Genomic DNA, 8,379 nt, shown 5'->3' on the forward strand with positions numbered 1-8,379 from the left:
TGTAGTTAACTAACATGACCAGACACCTGATGGTATTAAGAGGGGCAATACACTGGCCTTTGTATTGAATGACTCAAAAATGGAGAATCTTTATAGGTTATAGGCTACACTTCTCTTTCTTTTATTAAAATACCTTTGTATTTAATTTTGTTTTATCATGTTAGAAGTTTGAGTTTATAAATAACATACTATAAGTTTCTGACCCAATAAAAGATAAGTTCTCATGGAGTGAGAACTTGCATATGTCTGAGGACTCACCTCTCAAAGTAGAAGGCTGGTTTCTAGCTTTCATTGGCCATAAAGTATGGCAGACCTCAATGCCTTGGGGCCACTCACATTCTTCTTTTTTAATACAGGCTTTTAATATATTTTGGTAATTATTATTTTTAATTATTACAAAAAAGTTTGCAGCTACACAGAGTAAAAGTTTCTTACTTTGAATGATACAATATCTTCATGTTTATGGTTATGACACAGTTTCTATCAGATTATTTTCAGTCTCTATTCAAACATTTGGGTCTCTGAAGAAAAGAGAATGAAAACATTTAGATTATAGTATTATGATGACGGATAAAATGTCCATTTGTGTGTGTGTGTGTGTGTGTGTGTGTGTGTGTAATTAGTAAAGTATGAGACTTGGTTGGAGAAAGCATTGTGACATCATACTGAAGCTGTCCTATCCATGTTGGTTGTTAGAAACCAATTAGCTGGAATAGTGTTCTTCTATAAGACCAAGGATGACAGTGGCTGACCTCCCGCTCCAACTACATATACACAGCTCCATACTCTCAGAGAGTCCTGCATCCCACAATGGGGGCAAACTGGGAGTAAGTATGTCACTTGTCATTCTGTGTACCAGCACTGGAATGCTACTCTCAGAAGAACTGGAGAGATTGATGCTTGCTTCTCATCTGCTCTTGTCCCAGAACCCAGCTTCTGAACTTTGTGGCATTAGGTTCTGCTGGTTATCTATTGGACTCTGACCTTACCCATGATGTCTTAACTGTTGCTCAGCCTTCCCACATTCTCTCACCTGTACTACATCTTGCAAGATTCTACAAAATTTCTGGTATGTGGCTGGCACTTGTCCTCTATTTTCAATGTAGTACAAATATTTCCCTGTGTATTGAAGGAGTTGGAGAGATAGTGGGAAAGAAGTCAAATGAGCAAGGCCAGTTTTCCCTGTTACAGTGAAATACGTCATTAACTTAATTTAGACTGTTTAATCAACCTTGTAGTGAATTGCTTTGTAATAGTTAAAGGCATACTGGGCTGAGACTAAGGACAAATAGACCTGTTAGGAACCTACTACATGAACTTACCCCGGCCACCTAATCAATTGGAGCTTCAGGTTTATTACCTGAAATATGAGATAAAAAGGTTTTTTTTGGTTTTAAAAACTTTTTTTTAATGTTTATTTAATTTTGAGACAGAGACAGAGACAGAGACAGAAAGACAGAGTGTGAGTGGGGGAGGGACAGAGAGAGTGGGAGGCACAGAATCCAAAGCAGACTCCAGGCTCTGAGCCATCAGCATGGAGCCAGGTATGGGGCTCAAACCCACAGACTGCAAGATCATGACCTGAGCTGAAGTCGACCACTGAACCAGCTGAGCCACCCAGGTGCCCCAAAAAGGGTTTTGATCTGTAAAGTTCCTCTCACCTATCTTTCTTAATGACTCTGTGGGTTTTTGTTTTCTTTTGTTTTGTCTTGTTTTTAATGTTTATTTATTTATTTTGAGAGAGACAGTGCAAGCAGGGGAGGGGCAGAGAGAGAGGAAGAGAGAATCCCAAGCAGGCTCCATGCTGCCAGCACAGAGCCCAATGTGGGGCTCAATCCCATGAACCATAAGATCATGATCTGAGCTGAAACCAAGAGTAGGACATTTAACCAGCTGAGCCAGCCAGGTGCTCCATTGACTCTATGTTTTTTAACTGAAGCATTTCAGTAGGACTACATTTCATTGCAGTTTGACTATTATGAGTTAACCCTGACATGTATGTAAAAGTCTATTCCTAAATAAGGAGAGTCATTCCCTCTGAATTTTGAGCAGACTGCAGTAATGACAAATAACCTCTGTGCACCCACTTTATGTATCTATCACATGGTAATTATTCCTTTATAATATTTGATACTGTAGATATTTTAAGGGCCATTTCTCTTGGCTGTTCTTGCTGAAAGATGTTATGCTCCATTGCTCAACATTTAGAACTAATGACAGTTCCTCAGCTTGTTGTCAGCTAGCTCCCACTTTTATCTCCAGGACACTCATGATGGCAAAGGGCATCTTTTGAAAGATTTTAAAATCAAGAGAGGTCATGTTCATGAAGTCCTTGGTCCCTGTCAATTCTTCAGCAAAATATTTAGTCACCTGACAGCTGATATGGAGGCAAATGCACGTTGGGAAGCTCCAATTCACTAAGGAAGTAGCAAACAAAACTGCTGCTTGTAAAAGGGAGGTAGTACTTAATGCTTTCCTAGCAGTTTAATTTATTTCATTGCTTCATGCCATGGTAAGTCATGCAGAATTGTCAGATACAGAAAATTTCTTGGGATTGGTATATATGATGACAAAATTAATTATATTAACTAAATTGACCAGCAAATTTTTCAAACATCTTATTACCTAATATCTAAAGAGTTTTTCTTTTCTTTTTAATTGTGGTTGGAAATACATTTGACTCTTGGAATGGATCATAGGTGTTACCTTGTACTCCATCCCAGCCAGTTCAGTGAGTCCTTCTACTATAGCCATGACAGGTGGCCATCAGCTTTTATTAAGCATGTCTCATTATAGAGAAATCTCTATTACCAGCCTAGATATTTTTGTTTTTTAACACATTTTTTAAAACTTAGGCTTACTAATTTCCCCTGGATTCTACCAGTTGGTCCTAATTTTTCACCTACACCCTCACCCCTAGTCTTATTGTCCACCTCTGTATCTGCATAAAGGAGAGGCCTCTTTCATTCAAGCATGTAGAGTCATCTGACAAGTCAGTTATGTATATGATGTGGGTGTAATTAATACCTACTATATATGATGCATCATGCCAGACACTAGAGTCAAATAGTGATTATGGTAACAATTGTAGCTGCCCTCAGAGAATTTACTCATTAGGAGAAATGTAGACAAATGGACTTTTCATTTCAATATATGATCAGTGTTTCAAATCTCTGAATACAAGTTTTGGTAAATACCGTTGCAAAGAATATATGTTCAATCCTCCCCACACCAAAAATTAATAATTTTAACAATATATTACATTTTTATAGTACTTAAAATATAATATTACATTGCATCTGTGTAGTACTTAATAGAATAATAATGAAAAAATCCTCTTCATAATAATTCGGAGTGCCACCTCAATAGTACTTTAATGTGTATTGTCACCTTGGCTTCATTTTTTTTCTTCCAAATTTTTATTTAAATTCTAGTTAGTTAACATATAATGCAATATTGGTTTCAGGAGTAGAATTTAGTGATTCATCACTTACATGGAACAACCAGTGGTCATCATAGCAAGTGCCCTCCGTAATGCCCATCATCCATTTAGCCCCTCCTCCAACCTCCTTCCTCCATCAACCCTCAGTTTGTTCTCTCTTGATAAGAGTCTCTTATGGTTTGCTTCCCTCTCTCCTTTTGTTCCCCTTCCTGTATGTTCATATGATTTATTTCCTAAATTCCACATATGAGTGAAATCATGTGGTATCTGTCTTTCTCTGACTGACTGATTTTGCTTAGCATAATATACTCTTTGGATATACATCCACATTGTTGCAAATGACAAGATTTCATTCTTTTCGATGGCCAAATAATATTCCATTGCATATACAGACCATATCTTCTTTATTCATTCATCAATAGATGGACACTTGGGTTCTTTCTATAGTTGGCTATTGTTGGTAATGCTGCTGTAAACATCAGGATGCATGTACCCCTTCAAATCTGTATCTTTGTATCCTTTGGGTAAATATCTCATTGTGCAACTGCTGGATCATAAGGTAGTTCTATTTTTAGTTTTGGACGGAACCACCGTACTGTTCTCCAGAGTGGCTGTACAAGTTTGCATTCCCACCACCAGTGCAAGAGGGTTCCCCTTTCTCTGCATCCTCACCAACACCTGTTATTTCTTGTGTTGTTAATTTTAGCCATTGTGACAGGTGTGAGGTGGTATCTCATGGTGGTTTTGATTTGCATTTCCCTAATGATGAGTGATGTTGAACATCTTTTTGCGTGTTTGTTAGCCATCTAATGTCTTCTTTGGAAAAATATGTGCCTATGTCTTCTGCCCATTTCTTAACTGGATTATTTGTTTTTTTGGGTGCTGAGTTTGATAAGTTCTTTATAGATTTTGGATACTAATTCTTTATCAGATATGTCATTTGAAAATATCTTCTCACATTCCATAGGCTGCCTTATAGTTTTGTTGACTGTTTCCTTTGCTGTGTAGAAGCTTTTTGTCTTGATAAAGTCCCAATAGTTCATTTTTGCATTTGTTTCCCTTGACTCTGGAGACATGTCTAGTAAAACATTGCTCTGGCCAAGGCCAAAGAGGTTGCTGCCTGTGTTCTCTTCTAGGATTTATATGGTTTCCTCAAATTTAGATATTTCATCCATTTCGAATTTATTTTTGTGTATGGGGGTAAGGAAGTGATCCAGGAAGTGATTCATTATTTTGCATGTTACTGTACTGTTTTCCCAAGACCATTTTTGAAGAGATTGTTTTTGCCACTGAATATTTTTTCCTACTTTGTTGAAGATGAGTTGACCATACAGTTGTGGGTCTATTTCTGGGTTTTCTATTCTGTTCCGTAGATCTATGTGTCTCTTTTTGTGCCAGTACCATATAGGCTTGGTGACTACAGCTTTGTAATATAGCTTAGAGCCCTTGGCTTCATTTTTAAGTAAGAGAAACTGATTCATCAGCATCTCATTTAAAGTCGTAGAATTAGTGAGTGGAAGACCTAGATTCAATACCCAGTTCTCCAACTCAGGTGTCTGCTGAATATTAGCCATTGGAAAAGCAGCTTTGTGTTTGCATGGGGAAGAGGTATCATGTGCTTTTGAATCAGTCTTATAAAGTGATACTAAGTAGCATAAATGGCAAGCAGGTCCAACAGAGGAATGGACATTTAGAAAGGACTTACTTGTATATGCATATTTAAAATATGAATATTTATAACAAAAATTGTTTTAATTGATGCTCAAGTAATAGTGATATGGTTGTTAGAAACGCACATTGCAATTTTAGATGTGAATAATTTGAAATATGTTTATAAGAAACAAAGACACTTCATTAGATAGCTCTGGAAATAAGTATTGAGGATGTCTACGTTTACTATTCCAGTGGACTTCAGGCTTCACACAGTCAGATAAGCCTACTGAAAACAAATTGCAAGGGTGCCTATAAAATAAGTACCAAAAAACATCACAGGACACTTGAACTTCATAACTCTCAGAATTTTGTCTTGATTAATTTTGAGAGTGAGTGGTATCTGATAGATATTGATTGTCCTGAAAATGTTAATCAATGGCAGAAGAGTCAGAGGTGAGTCAGTTAGTCCTGGGTTATTATTCTGCACAGAACTCTATCATTCAATTTTTGCTGTTAATGAACACGTGATCAAGAAATTAAAAAAACCCACAACTATAAAGGCATATAGACTATTTTCCTGTCATGAGGACATTTGTTTAGAACCTCAGGAATTAAAGGCATTTAAGTTTTTCTTTCTTAGATAGTCTTAACAGTAACAGAGAGAATTTGTACTTAATTGAGAAGGTTTAATCATCACTATTTCTAGTTAACTTCAATTTCACACAATTTGTAAAAAACATACATGAATACTTTAAATGACTTTCTAATTCCAAAAGTGAGAAAGAAAGTCCAGAACTCCCTTAACATTTTCATGGATATATTGATTCTTTAAAGTTCATGTTTGCAAGTACATTTCAATTTACAAGTGACTGTAAAGTAGTCATAAAAAAACAAGTATACTATTTACCCTCAAAGCCTTATTTCAAATATGTTCCACAGAAGATAATAGTATGACACTTGAGGCAAGATAATTTTAGAGAACTTGAGAGAAGTAATATCACTTTTTGGATAAAACACATAATTGAAACTTATAGAAAATAATACTTAGATACATAATTCATTCACTTTATGTAACTCAACAAATAATATTTAAAATCCAATTTCTTTCCTTGTAGGTCAAGAAAATGCATCTGTTTCCCTTTGCTCATCCTTTACATAATTCTGACTCTAAAACTGAGGGTAGGTGGAACTTTTTTTTTAATTTGATTTAACTTTATTTTTTATTTTTTAAAATTTACATCCAAATTAGTTAGTATATAGTGAAGCAATGATTTCAGTAGATTCCTTAATGCCCCTTACCCATATAGCCCATCCCCCCCTCCCACAACCCCTCCAGCAACCCTCAGTTTGTTCTTCATATTTATGAGTCTCTTTTGTTTTGTCTCCCTCCCTGTTTTTATATTATTTTTGTTTCCGTTCCCTTATGTTCATCTGTTTTGTCTCTTAAAGTCCTCATATGAGTGAAGTCATACGATTTTTGTCTTTCTCTGACTGACTAATTTCACTTAGCATAATACCCTCCAGTTCCATCCACGTAGTTGCAAATGGCAAGATGTCATTCTTTTTGATTGCTGAGTAATACTCCATTCTATATATATACCATATTTTCTTTATCCATCCATCCATAGATAGACATTTGGGCTCTTTCCATACTTTGGCTATTGTGGATAGTGCTGCTATAAACATGAGGGTGCATTTGTCCCTTGGAAACAGCATACCTGTATCTCTTGGATAAATACCTAGTAATGCAATTGCTGGGTCATAGGGTAGTTCTGTTTTTAGTTTTTTGAGAAACCTTCATACTGTTTTCCAGAGTGGCTGCACCAGCTTGCCTTCCCACCAACAATGCAAAAGAGATCCTCTTTCTCCGCATCCTCGCCAACATCTGTTGTTGCCTGAGTTGTTAACGTTAGCCATTCTGACAGGTGTGAGGTGGTATCTCATTGTGGTTTTGATTTGTATTTCCCTGATGATGGAGTGATGTTCAGCATTTTTTCATGTGTTGGTTGGCCATCTGGATGTCTTCTTTGGAGAAGTGTCTATTCATGTCTTTTGCCCATTTCTTCGCTGGATTATTTGTTATTTGGGTGTAGAGTTTGATAAGTTCTTTGTAGATTTTGGATACTAACCCTTTATCTGATATGTCATTTGCAAATATCTTCTCCCATTCTGTCAGTTGTCTTTTAGTTTTGCTGATTGTTTCCTTTGCTGTGCAGAAGATTTTTATTTTGATGAGGTCCCAGTAGTTCATTTTTGTTTTTGTTTCCATTGCCTCTGGAGACACGTTGAGTAAAAAATTGCTGCGGGCAAGATCAAAGAGGTTTTTGCCTGCTTTCTCCTCGAGGATTTTGATGGCTTCCTGTCTTACATTGAGGTCTTTCATCCACTTTGAGTTTATTTTTGTGTATGGTGTAAGAAAGTATGGTGTAAGTATGGTATACTTACACTGTATGGTGTAAGACATTCTTCTGCATGTCGCTGTCCAGTTTTCCCAGCACCACTTGCTGAAGAGACTGTCTTTATTCCACTGGATATTCTTTCCTGCTTTGTCAAAGATTAGTTGCCCATATGTTTGTGGGTCCATTTCTGGGTTCTCTATTCTATTCCATTGATCTGAGTGTCTGTTCTTCGGAACTTCTTTTTTTAAGTTTATTTATTTATTTATTGAGAGAGAGAGGGCACACAAGCAGAGGAGGGGCAGAGAGAGAGGATGAGAGAGAATCCAAAGCAGGCTCCATGCTGTCAGTGCAGAGCCCAATGGGAGACTTGAACCCACAGACCATGAGATCATGACCTGAGATGAAATCAAGAGTTAGATGCATAACCAACTCAGCCTCCCACATGCCCCTACTTCTTTTTTTTAAGTTTTTAATTTTAATTCTAGTAAACACACAGTGTTATATTAGTTTCAGGTGTACTATATGGTGATTCAACAATTCTATACATTACTTAGGGTTCATAATGGTAAGTGTATTCTTTAATACCCATCACCTATTTAACCCATTCCCTTCCCCCCACCTCACCTCTGGCAACCATCAGTGTATTCTCTATAGTTGTCTGTTTCTTGGTTCGTCTCTCTCTCTCTCTTTCTTTCCTTTGCTCATTTGTTTTCTTTCTTAACTTCCTATTAGGATTAAAATGACATGGTATTTGTGTTTCTCTATTTCACTTAGCAGTATACTTTCTAAATCTATCCATGTTGTTGCAAATGGCAAAATTACATTCTTTTTTATGGCTGAATAATAACTCTCTGTGTGCATGTGTGTGTGTGTGTGTGTGTGTGT

The 8,379-nt window shown here is 36.7% G+C and overlaps 1 long non-coding RNA gene across 1 annotated transcript; it reads left to right on the forward strand.

Moving 5' to 3' along the window:
* The first annotated feature begins 743 nt into the window (after positions 1 to 743).
* Positions 744 to 6,676, forward strand: LOC109269678 (uncharacterized). Its single transcript, XR_002081212.2, has 3 exons — positions 744 to 827; positions 927 to 1,069; positions 6,211 to 6,676. It is a non-coding gene; the product is annotated as an uncharacterized LOC109269678 (long non-coding RNA).
* Positions 6,677 to 8,379: the final 1,703 nt, after the last annotated feature.

The sequence above is a fragment of the Panthera pardus genome, unplaced genomic scaffold (genome assembly GCF_024362965.1).
Source record: "Panthera pardus isolate Hobbes unplaced genomic scaffold, ASM2436296v1 HiC_scaffold_10, whole genome shotgun sequence".
NCBI lineage: Eukaryota > Metazoa > Chordata > Mammalia > Carnivora > Felidae > Panthera > Panthera pardus.